The 14,488-nt window shown below is 43.4% G+C and overlaps 1 protein-coding gene and 1 long non-coding RNA gene across 9 annotated transcripts in view; one reads left to right on the top strand and one right to left on the bottom strand.

Annotated features, from left to right (window-relative positions):
• LOC110497688 (neuronal PAS domain-containing protein 3) overlaps positions 1 to 14,488 on the top strand; it is a 371,078-nt gene that overhangs the window by 96,869 nt on the left and 259,721 nt on the right. The window lies entirely within an intron of this gene.
• Positions 1 to 14,488, bottom strand: part of LOC149975193 (uncharacterized) — a 356,113-nt gene that overhangs the window by 284,629 nt on the left and 56,996 nt on the right. The window lies entirely within an intron of this gene.

The raw sequence follows: 14,488 nt of genomic DNA, 5'->3' as shown, positions 1-14,488 counted from the left end.
TGCTACTGTCACAGCTACAAGGCTACTTCCTTTTTATTCCTCTCTTATATTCAGTCTCCTTAATAAGTAAAGTAGCATCATAAATATTATATTGAACTTCAGAAGCGCGGGGACTCAGTCTGCCATATTAAAGCCTGTCTGAGTTATGGATTACATTTGCCTAAGTAATAACCTGAGTATATGTACTATGTCAAGTATCATTATTAAAAATGCACTCTTTGATTTAGTTTTCTAAAGACATTTACTGTATGTTTGTGAGTGAGTTTACCCCTACTACATCTTTAAATCACAATAATGTTATCAGACCTGATTTTCACCGATTTTCACCGCAAAAAGCCCCCCAAAATTCATTAACAGCGATTTAGCGGTTCAATTGAATGCTGCTTTTCCTATAAATGGGGTTTAGAGAGGCGCAGGGGGCTGTCACGGGAGAGATCTCGCTCTCTGTCTCCTCCGTTTTGGTTGGTGGCCAGTGAGGAGAGGAGTAAGCTGTCTCAAGGATACAGGGCCGGGATAGAGAGAGAGGGGGAGAGAGAAAAGAGAGAGAGGCTGGCTCAAGTAATTGTGTGGCTCCCAGGTGATGAGGGCTTTTATGCCATTAACAGTGTCTATCCCTGCTCACAGTGTGCCAAGTCTTTAACAAGGGACTGCTGCTAATTTCAGAGCTAATATTGAGCCGTTCCACCTCAGAGGCTTCAGCAGGTGCCTGGCCCAGACACAGACAGACAGGGGCGGATTGAGGAGTGGAGGAGAGGAGAGAAAATTACCATTGAACTATAGATTTTTTTTCTTCTTCTGATTGAAGCGAGCGATTACTGGGACAGATCAGGTTCAGGGGAAGGTAGAGGAGATGATGAGCGCTCGTCAAGGAGCCGTCGCCCCCTTCTGAGCCTCTGTCTCTCTCCCGCCCTCTCCCGCTCTCTCTCTCTCTCTCTCTCTCCAACGCATCTCTTATCTGTCTCTTTATAGCTACCTGGCTCCCCTCGCGCCGCCTTGGCTGGCTGGCTGGGAGACTCAATAAACCATTTTGGGAAGGGAAGTGGGGGAAATCTATGTGGCGGGCTGTTGAGAGCAGCTTTGAAGGGTTTTGATGTGGTTGGTTGGCTGGTGAGATACTGGAGAGTATAGATTGACGTCATACACAGACAGACAGCAGAATATATGAGGTGTTTTTGATTCATAAACACACGGATTTGTGAGATAGGCAATATTGTTACAGATTTCCCAAGCTTTGTTATGACTTTTATCTCCTTATTAGTTATTCATCTTCTGAAGCAAAAAGACCTCGTTACAGACACATTACAAATAGAATTGTGTTTTTGTTTTGTATGGGTGTTTGTGTTTCCATATAGTTTTGACCCCATGAGAAATGCGGAGAGCAGTAAGGGAGGGTACGTTCAATCACCCTTGTTTCTAGGAAACCATAGACAGTGTTAAGAGTTAATGTGGCCAAATATTTAGGAAGAGGTCATCATTTCATGGAGTCTGTGAATGAAGAACCCAGGTGGAAAAAGTGGTACGTTCGGTCCAAAACAACTGGCCAGGTCAAGTTTTGTGTTCGAGGTTTCATGAGGCTTGTATCTAAACCAAAAATTGTTCTATACATCAGTTGGGGTCTCTATAAGCTTCAATATGAGGTCCTAAACCTAGCATGAAAGTGCATCCTTGTTTGGGCTAATATAGTCCAAATATTTGCCTTGGGGTAAGTTGAGCAAATGTACGTGTTTTCATCCCAGGTGTAATGCAAGGTATGTTGTTATTGTGATGAATGTTGCTGTGTAGCTCTTGTTCTCTGTCTTTGGATATCCCTCTCTTAGCATACGGTCCAAATGGCACCCTATTCCCTAAATAGTGCACCACTTTTGAAAAGGGCCCAATGCCACAAAAGTAGTGCACTATATAGGCAGTAGAGTGCAATTTGAGATGCAGTCTTTTATTAAAAAAAATGTTACCCCCATTTTTGTGATATCCAATTGGTAGTTGCGATCTTGTTTCATCGCTGTAACTCCCTCAGGAGAGGCGAAGGTCAACATGACCCGCCAAACCACGTTGCTTCTTAACACCTGCTCGCTTAACCCGGAAGCCAGGAAACGCTGTTCAATTAACGACTGGTGTCAGCTTGCAGGTGCCCGGCCTGCCACAAGGAGTCACTAGAGCGCGATGAGCCATGGAAAGCCCCCGGCCAAACCCTCCCCTAACCGGGACGACACTGGGCCAATTGTGCACCGCCCTATAGGACTCCCGGTCACGGCCGGCTGTAACACAGCCTGGGATCGTACCCCAGGCTGTAGTGACACCTCAACACTGCGATGCAGTGCCACTCGGGAGTGAGATGCAGTCTTAGAGATAGAGATGAAAGAATGACCCTGCTAAATAAGAGAATGATCCATCATGCTCAAAAGAGTCAACTAGACTAACCCTGGCCTGCTGAACAGTGAAAAAACCTCTACTCTCCTCTACCCTGCTCTGCTCCCTCCCTCCTGTTCCCACAAAGAGGATTTAATAACTGTCTACTTGTTGTTATTAAAGAGACATTGCTTAGCTTAGCTTTGTATTTGTGATCAAGGAACTGTCTGTCAGCCAGACATACGGGAGCTGTTATATAGCTACATCCAAATCATTTTACCATTGATCATAACTTGATGTTGATATGGTGAATTAACTCAACATTACCCAGAATCCTTTAAATCTCCCACAATCCTCTCTTTCTTTCTCTCGTACAGTGTTTCTGCATCCCAAGTGGCACCCTATTGCCTATATGGTGCACTACTTCTGAGCAGGGCGTTTAAGGCTCTGGTCTAAATTAGTACACTATAAAGGAACTAGGTTGCCATTTGGGATTTAAAAATGGGTGTGTCACACCTTTTAACAGGATTTCCATTAATGGAATGGTATGGCAGAAATGAAGAAGGCTGACTGAGGGTATTGTGTTGGCGCTGGGGCTTTCAGCCACTGCACTTGCCATGTAATCGCATTGCGTCAGGCTTACCTGTAGCTGGCCCGAATGGCTTTATTCACAGCTAACGGGATTTGCCTCGCCCGCTGTGGCGATGGATCCACTGAGCGGGCGGAGCCGCAGTCACTCTGTACTAAGCCTCTTGATGCCACATCACTGCAGACTAACCAGGTGGGCAAACAGAAGACACCACATCACTGCAGACTAACCAGGTGGACAAACAGAAGACACCAGATCACTGCAGACTAACCAGTTGGACAAACAGAAGACACCACATCACTGCAGACTAACCAGGTGGACAAACAGAAGACACCACATCACTGCAGACTAACCAGGTGGACAAACAGAAGACACCACATCACTAGAGACTAACCAGGTGGACAAACAGAAGACACCAGATCACTGCAGACTAACCAGTTGGACAAACAGAAGACACCACATCACTGCAGACTAACCAGTTGGGCAAACAGAAGACACCAGATCACTGCAGACTAACCAGTTGGGCAAACAGAAGACACCACATCACTGCAGGCTAACCAGGTGGACAAACAGAAGACACCACATCACTGCAGACTAACCAGTTGGGCAAACAGAAGACACCAGATCACTGCAGACTAACCAGTTGGGCAAACAGAAGACACCACATCACTGCAGGCTAACCAGTTGGGCAAACCGAAGACACCACATCACTGCAGACAGCCAAGAACCAGAAGACGACCTTCTGATACCAGCAACTCTCCTCACTCCCCACTGTTTTTCCCCATAAGCCCTGGGATTCAAACTGGCAACCCTTCGGTCACTGGCTCACCTCTCTAACCTCAGGGCTTTCCGAGTTTTGGCCATCAACCATTGTGGCTATCAAGATTTCATCATCCCTGCCCCTCACCACCACCATTACAGTGGCTCTCACCACACATCTGCTGCTAGTCATTATGGACATGTCTGGTTCCGGTGTGCAAGGCTGCAAGCCACATATGCCTCTGATTAGCGCTAGTAACATTTGTTTATTCCTATTTTAAACAGTATGTAACAATCAGTTTCCCTGTACTGCAGACCAGTACCAGTTTTCCATGCTTGAGGTAAATGCAAACAACCATATCCGCAGCAAATTAAAGTCAGATATGAATTTAAAAACATTGCAATGCAAATTGAAACTAAAATGTATTGCTGGGCCCCCCAGTCCCACATCCAGGTTTGGATGAGTCCATCGTAAAAATAGAGAAGTTATTGCTTACGTTCCAAATGGCAACCTAATCCCTACATCGTGCACTAGTTTTGACCAGGGCCTCTAGGGAATAGGGTGCCATTTGGGACATAATCATTTTTCCACAGAGGAGAGAGAGAGAGAGAGTGCTGGGGGGCTTTAAATTAAAAGCATACAGGAGAGAGACTATTAATCAAGACAGCAGGTAATATCTGATTCTGGTTTCAGTCCCCAGACGCAATTCCTTTTTATTTTATGGACACGCTCCACTAGCATTTCATATTTGGTGTGTGTGTGTGTGTGTGTGTGTGTGTGTGTGTGTGTGTGTGTGTGTGTGTGTGTGTGTGTGTGTTGTGTACATTGAAGCTGCCACCCTCCCTCTCCTTGTTCGTGGGTACATACAGGACAACTCTGTGGTGGGGGAGATTGGAGCGCACTGGGAAACAGGGTCCCTATCCTTCCCAAATGGCACCCTATTCCCTATATAGTGCACTACTTTTGACCAGGGTCCATAGAGCATAGGGTGCCATTTGGGATGCACACACTAGCCCCAGTCTGTACAGGCAGCCTGGTGACCTTGGCCATTGACAACTGTCTTCTCAGTCTGCCCTCTCTGTCTACAACCTGCGGGTCTCAAGCAGGCAGAACACAGGACAGCTCTACACCATAAGCACACACACACGCTCGCTCGCACGCACACTCACACACGCACACACACCTGCACATTATACAACCACACCCGATGAGAGATTACACTATTGACTTAAAAGGTTGATATTCACACACTAAACCCCTGAGGGGGTTCTGTGAGTTTAAACTGTTCCGTGTTAAAACAGTACCACCTGTTACGTCTGTTACTGAGATGTTTTGCTTTTGTTGTCAGTGTGGTTTAATAACTTCATGTGTGTGTTTATACCACGGTCATAACAATTGAGTCGCTCTGCATAAATGAATCAATATGTTTGTACTTCATTCCTTGAGTGAATCTGATTTACTGCTTTTATGCACCCGGTTTTCTGTCTCTTTTCCTATGTTGGGGGATTGATTTTGGACTTGAAATGGAACCAATCTATTGTCCAAACAGCTTGTTGCTAGTTGGGTTATTTCATGATGTGGCTGTGTGTGTTTAGTCGTATGCGGTAAGTTTAATCCAACAATAAGATGATTCCCACTGTAATGAAGATATGCAGGGAAGTGTGGTGCTGGAGCTATTAAGACTTTACACCCGGCTGCATAGCCACTGTTGATTTAGAATCAGAGTAGCTTTGCATAGCCTGAAAGAAAAGGTTATGTTATTTGGGCTTTGAATCAAAGAGCAAAAAATGTCATGGCCAAAAATGATTTATTGTGGTGCATGTTTGGTTGTAGGAAGCAAGTTAAAATCTCATCTTCTCCTCCCATGCAAACGTGTGCGTGACTGCGTGTTTGCACGTACAGTGCCTTGCGAAAGTATTCGGCCCCCTTGAACTTTGCGACCTTTTGCCACATTTCAAGCTTCAAACATAAAGATATAAAACTGTATTTTTTTGTGAACAATCAACAAGTGGGACACAATCATGAAGTGGAACGACATTTGTTGGATATTTCAAACTTTTTTAACAAATCAAAAACAGAAAAATTGGGCGTGCAAAATTATTCAGCTGCCTTAAGTTAATACTTTGTAGCGCCACCTTTTGCTGTGATTACAGCTGTAAATCGCTTTGGGTATGTCTCTATCAGTTTTGCACATCGAGAGACTGAAATTCTTTCCCATTCCTCCTTGCAAAACAGCTCGAGCTCAGTGAGGTTGGATGGAGAGCATTTGTGAACAGCAGTTTTCAGTTCTTTCCACAGATTCTCGATTGGATTCAGGTCTGGACTTTGACTTGGCCATTCTAACACCTAGATATGTTTATTTTTGAACCATTCCATTGTAGATTTTGCTTTATGTTTTGGATCATTGTCTTGTTGGAAGACAAATCTCCGTCCCAGTCTCAGGTCTTTTGCAGACTCCATCAGGTTTTCTTCCAGAATGGTCCTGTATTTGGCTCCATCCATCTTCCCATCAATTTTAACCATCTTCCCTGTCCCTGCTGAAGAAAATCAGGCCCAAACCATGATGCTGCCACCACCATGTTTGACAGTGGGGATGGTGTGTTCAGGGTGATGAGCTGTGTTGCTTTTACGCCAAACATAACGTTTTGCATTGTTGCCAAAAAGTTCAATTTTGGTTTCATCTGACCAGAGCACCTTCTTCCACGTTTGGTGTGTCTCCCAGGTGGCTTGTGGCAAACTTTAAACGACACTTTTTATGGATATCTTTAAGAAATGGCTTTCTTCTTGCCACTCTTCCATAAAGGACAGATTTGTGCAATATACGACTGATTGTTGTCCTATGGACAGAGTCTCCCACCTCAGCTGTAGATCTCTGCAGTTCATCCAGAGTGATCATGGGCCTCTTGGCTGCATCTCTGATCAGTCTTCTCCTTGTATGAGCTGAAAGTTTAGAGGGACGGCCAGGTCTTGGTAGATTTGCAGTGGTCTGATACTCCTTCCATTTCAATATTATCGCTTGCACAGTGCTCCTTGGGATGTTTAAAGCTTGGGAAATCTTTTTGTATCCAAATCCGGCTTTAAACTTCTTCACAACAGTATCTCGGACCTGCCTGGTGTGTTCCTTGTTCTTCATGATGCTCTCTGCGCTTTTATCGGACCTCTGAGACTATCACAGTGCAGGTGCATTTATACGGAGACTTGATTACACACAGGTGGATTGTATTTATCATCATTAGTCATTTAGGTCAACATTGGATCATTCAGAGATCCTCACTGAACTTCTGGAGAGAGTTTGCTGCACTGAAAGTAAAGGGGCTGAATAATTTTGCACGCCCAATTTTTCAGTTTTTGATTTGTTCAAAAAGTTTGAAATATCCAATAAATGTCGTTCCACTTCATGATTGTGTCCCACTTGTTGTTGATTCTTCACAAAAAAATACAGTTTTATATCTTTATGTTTGAAGCCTGAAATGTGGCAAAAGGTCGCAAAGTTCAAGGGGGCCGAATACTTTCGCAAGGCACTCACTGTATATCCGTTTGTGTATACCACAGGGGGCTGGTGGCACCTTCATTTGGGGAGAACAGGCTCATAGTAATGGCTGGAACAGAATAAATGGAATGGTGTTATTGGTCAAGTGTTATTGGTCACATGCACTGAATACAACCGGTGTAGACTTTACCGTGAAATTCTTACCCGCGAGCCCACTCCCAACACTGCAGTTAGAAGAAAAAGAGTGGAAATAGTTTCACTCCATTCCAGCCATTACTATGAGCCGTCCTCCCTTCAGCAGCCTCCTGTGGTCTATAGTACGTGTCTGGCCCATCCCTAATGATAGAATGTGAATTAAAGGATAAGGATAAGCAATCTGTCTCAGTATGAGGCCTTGTTTCCTCCATAAATACTGTCTCCTCCAGTGTCTATATTCATGTCCATTCTGCATCATCCTTCAAGAAACAGTGAAATAAGCCTCAGTCTTGCTGCTGTGAGCCTGATGGAGCAGCCAGGCGTCCGGATGACCACCCTGAGAAGAGCCATACAGACCCTGACCCTCTGAGCACACACGCACGCACACACTGACCTTCTGAGCGCAAGGGAGGACAATGGTAGCTCTCCTCTCAGTGTTTCCCCTACCGCTGGTAATCACAGCAGCCTGGCAGGCCCACTCCTCCACCTAGCAGATTTCCTAGCCTCCGAGCTGTGGGTGGTGGGTTTTTCAGTACAAAGGGGGATTATTCTCATTCATTAACAGCAGGGTTTCATCCTGCATAATTTGCTGGCTATTATTTCTCCAAATGACCGCATCATTGTAGTTGAATCAATATGTAGCAAGATGGCTGATTAATGCCTTGGCCTGCCTCTCTCTCTTCTCTCTTCATAAGCCTCTCTCTCTGTCTCTCTCCTCATCTTTATGTTCCCTCCTTTGTGTTACAGCAGGTATTTCATTTAATGGTATCAATACCACAGCGAGAGGTAGAAAAACAACAACAACAGCAGCAACAACAACAACAGAAAGAATGAAAGCAGCAAAATGAAAACGAGTGCAGATTAATGTCTTTTTTTGTCCACCTTTTATTATTTTTCTTTTTTAATTGCCTCTTAAGTATTCCAATTTACTCAATCAACAGGTTTTTATTTGTTCTTTCATTGAATTTCCGGGTACTAATTTATGAGTGTTGGCCACAAAGCCTAACAATAATAGATGCAGTTGGTTCAATGTATGAGATGAGCTTCTACAGCCTTGGTGCTACAATGGTTGTTAGTGTGGCACTGTGTTGGTCCAGCAACAACCTTACTAGACCCACTGTGACAGAGGCCTGTTCAATAACATTCACAATTGCCTTTATATTTTAAACACTACTGTTTGAACTTCAAGTGCTGTATTATCATGCACCCGATACAGTTACTCCCTTTGAGCATTTAGCTATGAAACAGGCACCACACTTGCACACACAGATCACACACACACACACACACACACACACACGCACACACACACACACACACACACACACACACACACACACACACACACACACACACACACACACATACACACATGAAAACGATGAACAGTTAACATTCACCAAAGAGATAGAGAACACTGTTTAATCGAGTTAAAGGAAAATTCCACCCAAAAACGGTATTTGGTATATTGGTATTGGTTTCATTAGTCCATTGTTGATATAGTCCCAACATGTTTAGCATGTCAGCAATCAGGTTTTAGAGATATATCACTTTCAAAATGCAGAAATATAGCTGATATAATGTAATATATAATGGAAAACTCAACACCATATGAAACTGAATGCATCATACCGGCTGTATTTCTGTTTTTTGAAAGTTATATAAACGTCCTCTCACTGTCAACTGCGTTTATTTTCAGCAAAGTTAACATGTGTAAATATTTGTATGAACATAAGATTCAACAACTGAGACATAAACTGAACAAGTTCCACAGACATGTGACTAACAGAAATTGAATAACGTGTCCCTGAACAAAAGGGGGGTCAAAGTAACAGTCAGTATCTGGTGTGGCCACCAGCTGCATTAAGTACTGCAGTGCATCTCCTCCTCATGGACTGCACCATATTTGCCAGTCCTTTCTGTGAGATGTTACCCCACTCTTCCACCAAGGCACCTGCAAGTTCCCGGACGTTTCTGGGAGGAATGGCCTTAGCCCTCACCCTCCGATCCAACAGGTCCCAGACATGCTCAATGGGATTGAGATCCGGGCTCTTCGCTGGCCATGGCAGAACACTGACATTCCTGTCTTGCAGGAAATCAAGCACAGGACGAACAGTATGGCTGGTGGCATTGTCATGCTGGAGGGTCATGTCAGGAAGGGTACAGCGTTGAGATTGCCTGCAATAACAACAATCTCAGTCCGATGATGCTGTGCCACACTGCCCCAGATCATGATGGACCCTCCAAATCGATCCCGCTCCAGAGTACAGGCCTCGGTGTAACGCTCATTCCTTCGACGATAAACGCGAATCCGACCATCACCCCTGGTGAGACAAAATCGTGACTCGTCAGTGAAGAGCACCTTTTGCCAGTCCTGTCTGGTCCAGCAACAGTGGGTTTGTGCCCATAGGCGACGTTGTTGCCAGTGATGTCTGGTGAGGACCTGCCTTACAACAGGCCTACAAGCCCTCAGTCCAGCCTCTCTCAGCGTATTGCGGACAGTCTGAGCACTGATGGAGGGATTGTGCGTTCCTGGTGTAACTCGGGCAGTTGTTGTTGCCATCCACCTACTTGTCCCGCAGGTGTGATGTTCGGATGTACTGATCCTGTCCAGGTGTTGTTACACATGGTCAGCCACTGCCAGGACGATCAGCTGTCAGTCCTGTGTACCTGTAGCACTGTCTTAGGCGTCTAACAGTACAGACATTGCAATTTATTGCCCTGGCCACATCTGCAGTTCTCATGCCTCCTTGCAGCATGCCTAAGGCACGTTCACACAGATGAGCAGGGAACCTGGGCATCTTTCTTTTGGTGTTTTTCAGAGTCAGTAGAAAGGCCTCTTTAGTGTCCTAAGTTTTCATTACTGACCTTAATTGCCTACCGTCTGTAAGCTGTTAGTGTCTTAATGACCATTCCACAGGTGCATGTTCATTAATTGTTTATGGTTCATTGAACAAGCATGGGAAACAGTGTTTAAAGCCTTTACAATGAAGATCTATGAAGTTACTTGGATTTTTACGAATTATCTTTGAAAGACAGGGTCCTTAAAAGGGACGTTTCTTTTTTTATCTTGATTGCTGACATGCAAAACATTTTGGGACTATATCAACAGTGGACTAATGAAACAAATACCAAAAGTTAGTTTTTGGGTGGAGTTTTCCTTTAACAGAATGGTGGTGTTCCAACTCACTGAAAAGATAGATGTCTAAGATCAGGTCTCCCCTGCCCATGTAATCATATTAATTATGATCTAAAAGGATAAGCTGATCCTAGATCAGCACTCCTACTCTGATATGTTTAGTGAATATGGGCCCTGGTGTTGTCCAGTCTTGGTGGTATTTATAAATGGGGCCTAACCCCGAACAAGGTTGTTTTTCATAACCCCTCATTGTCTGCCGGGGGTTTGGACAGGTTTGATGACACAGTGTGACCAAGTTGATGAGAAGTTAAATTATGTTACTAAGGAGATAGCATTTTCTATAATGAGAAAGAGAACCTAGTGCACCCTCTCTTTTTACTGCTGCATGGAGAGCCAGAGTCACAAAAGCAATTGATTAGTTTTGGCATTTAGTCCCCCGATCAGTGGTGTCATCCATTTCTTCAGGAGGAGGGCCCTAATCTAAAGTGGCATTTTGCTCTGGCTGCCTTTTCAACACTGATGAAACCAATTACTTCAATCCTAAATGATCATTTGCACACAAGTTTCGGCCGCTTGATGTATTCTCCTTGCCTTCAAAAGTTGAATGGTGGGTGGTTCGCTGATTGGCTACATAGAGTGATATCTTAGACAGCAGGCTCACCAAGGTGTGTCACCTCCATTCAAGATGTCCATTCATTTAATTGGCCAATGACCCTGTGGCTGTTTTATTGTTGTTTGCTGCACAACCACGTCTGCAGATATCTCATGAGTTTTCTTGAGAAAGACATTAGTTACCATAAGTTGGCATCTTCTAGTTCATTAAAAGCGACACATGCTTTATTTGCAGTACGTGTAGTCTGGTTATTATTATAATCATGTTATTATTATACTTTAAGTTACCCTGTCAGTATATAAGTCAAAGCTAATCGACTTAAAATGGATGCTGACTCCCTCTCTGGTTTGGAACCCTGTTACTGTGAGTAAAGAAATGTCCTGTTCTGTGTACATTTCATATCTCTAATCTCGACTTCTCACAAGTCTTTTCCATTTTTACAATACTAACTGTACTCTGGAGTTCTCTTGTAGACGAGGGAAAGCAGGAAGTGTGAACACAATGCGGCTCTCTGTTCCTACACACAGATCCCTATCAGACACCCCTCACATTGGTTGATTTCCCCACTGGCATTTCACCCTGTGGGCCATAGGCATTTTATTTTCAAGTAAACACTTACCAACCAGTATGTTTTTTCTTCTCTCCATGATGTCATTGAGATTTGTGTGTGGGTGTGGGTTTGTGTGATTCAGAGTATACAGAGAGTCATTTGAAAATGGTGCAAAAGAATGTGGTGGGGTTGTGCCACCGTTGTGGATGGTGACTGTAGTGTAGGTGATGGAGATGGCTCTCCCTCTCTCTACACAATAATAACTAGGCTTTTCTGGGACTCAGTGGGAATGACAGATTTTGAAGCTGTTCTGCTTGTGCTCCCTACCGCTGGTCTCTTTTTAAGCATGGGCACCTGACACCCTAGTGGGAGCAGCATGGTGACCTCTCTGGGATTGCAATGTGAGAACGGTGTTAATGTAGTAGTTCAGTGTGTGGAGAATTGTGGTGTAAAATACAGAGGTCATCTGCATGTTGCAGAATAATAAAAAAAAAGATCTATATAATAGTTAATCATTATTACGTGATTTATATTCTTGTAGTGTGTAGGGTGCTGGTCACCAACTCAAGAAAGTGATTACCTGAGAAAGGACGGGTCATTGCAGATATTTTAATTGATTGTTATTATATTTGTTTATGGTAATCAAAATAGAGTTGCCACGTCTGGAGTACCGTATTTGATGTGGAACATAGACGAGGTCGTGACCTCAGAACCAGAACCAAATCCAGCCAGAGGTTAGTGACCTCATCCCTGTCTTGTAAAAGGAACTTAAAAAGCTATTGGGTTGTTCCCGTTGAACTACGACATGATTTAATTTCATGTTTATAAAATATTTTTTTTTAAAAGTGTTACATTTACTCTGGTAGAACATGATAAATATGTCTGCTGTATGAAGGTCACACAACCCCGGCGCATCAAGAAATATTTGGCAGGCCGACATAATGCTTTCCAAGTTTGCGGAACAAATGAAATTCTGCTGCTCTGTTGCACTTTGCCTCCAAACAACCATTACAACTAGCTTTATATATTGTCTGAGCAGCAGACCATCAAATGGTGTTGTTCTTCTTGCAGGGGCGGTCGAGATGATCAAGAACAGCAATCTGCTACTTAGATGTAAAGGCAGAGGATGCATCTGTATCTGGCAATGAAATGATCCTATTACACTCCTGATGCACACAAAAGCTAACATAAATTGATCTTGACAACTATGAGCATGGTGTTAGTAAGCCACAAGACATTATTTGGCTGGATGAAGGTTGTGGGAAGTGGTGCTTGGGGAATTCTCATTTGAATCCTGCAGACATTGTGAATGTCTAAATTCATTAATTGATTTCTCAAACCTCTTTTGAATCTATGTACTCTATCTATATATAGTAGTAACCCACTGTCAGAGCGTGGGTGGGCCTTGGCTTGCTGTTTTTTTTTTTATTCACGTTTGCTTAATGTTGTTGGTTTTTGTCTTGAATCACTGATAACTAAACAACAAAATGATGTGAAATTATTTTCTTCACCAACAGTCATTTTTCATCTTCAGGGCAGAAACCCTCTCTTCCCTCATCTTTCAAGTCTGTTCTAACAGATTTAGCATTTGTGGTGGTACATTTTTTTTTATCTAGGTGTCGGCCAGTGGGGAACCCAGAGATTCCTGTGTGATTTATTGGCAACGTAATTCAAAATGGCTTGGGATGATGAACGCCATAGAAAGTTGGGAGTTGTGTTATGGAAGTATGGAACTGCTTCGAGTTCTTTAATGTAAAATAAATAACACAATGACTGAAGGGGACGGACGTGTTTGACTGGAACGATACAAGCCGATAGACTATAACCAACCATGCATCCTTCAATAGGTCATGTGATGTACTGCCGCTGTATAAAGGGCTTGAGAGCATATACCTGAATACAGTACACTGTAAAGGGGTTAGCATGAATTTGACAGTAATTTACAGACAGCTTGGTGGCAGGTAAAATCATGTAATTTAATATTACAGTACACTCCCCGGTAATATAAGTACAGTATCAAAGCAGTTACTGTGTAATGACACACAGTACAATATCATAAAATGGACTGTATTATACTGTAAAAAAAAAAAAGGAAAAGTGAATTATAACTATTTTAAACACATCTATTCTGACACATCTGAGAAATGTGCACCTGCAGTATATTTGTTACCAGATCAGGCAGCTGACATGAATAAATCAATTGAAGTAGAAATATAGAGGAGAAATATCACACTGAGCTCTCAGACAGTGTAAAGTGAGGTCAGTGCAGTGTTTGGCCTTTTTGAATATGATCTCATTTTGTGAAACTATTTCAGCTGTAGAGAGAAAGAGAGAGATCTATCTGGGCCTATTGCAGTGTCTTACGTTAAAAAAAGGCAGCAATCTGAAAGTCATTCAGCAGGCTGTCTCATGAGACCCAAGGCCAAAGCTAATCAGAACTTCGACCCACTTCTAAATTCCAATGACTGAATCAATTGTGCTGAGCGTTCCCAATGGAGTAGAGCAAGTCACTAACGGCCAAGACTGACTGACTTGGTGTGGTTGGTCCCATAGCCCTGTAACCTAGCCTAGCTCCCAAATGCCCCCCTTTTCCCTTTATTTATTTTTTAGGGTACCATTTGGGACACAGGCTTAGACTTAGTCCACAGTATGACAACAGGCAGGTGTCTGAGCTGACAGAGGGACTAGGGTCATGTTCAATAGGTCCCACCTTAGCAAAACATTTTGCAATGCAGAACAATATGTGTTCTAATTGGACAAGTACAGGTAGCCCCTCCCCTTTTTCAAAACGTTTTCTCCTTACTTA

This window comes from Oncorhynchus mykiss, chromosome 19, assembly GCF_057628025.1.
Source record: "Oncorhynchus mykiss isolate SJ-2025 chromosome 19, ASM5762802v1, whole genome shotgun sequence".
NCBI lineage: Eukaryota > Metazoa > Chordata > Actinopteri > Salmoniformes > Salmonidae > Oncorhynchus > Oncorhynchus mykiss.
Note: the sequence above shows the minus strand (reverse complement) of the source record. Positions and strands in the feature narration are given on the sequence as shown.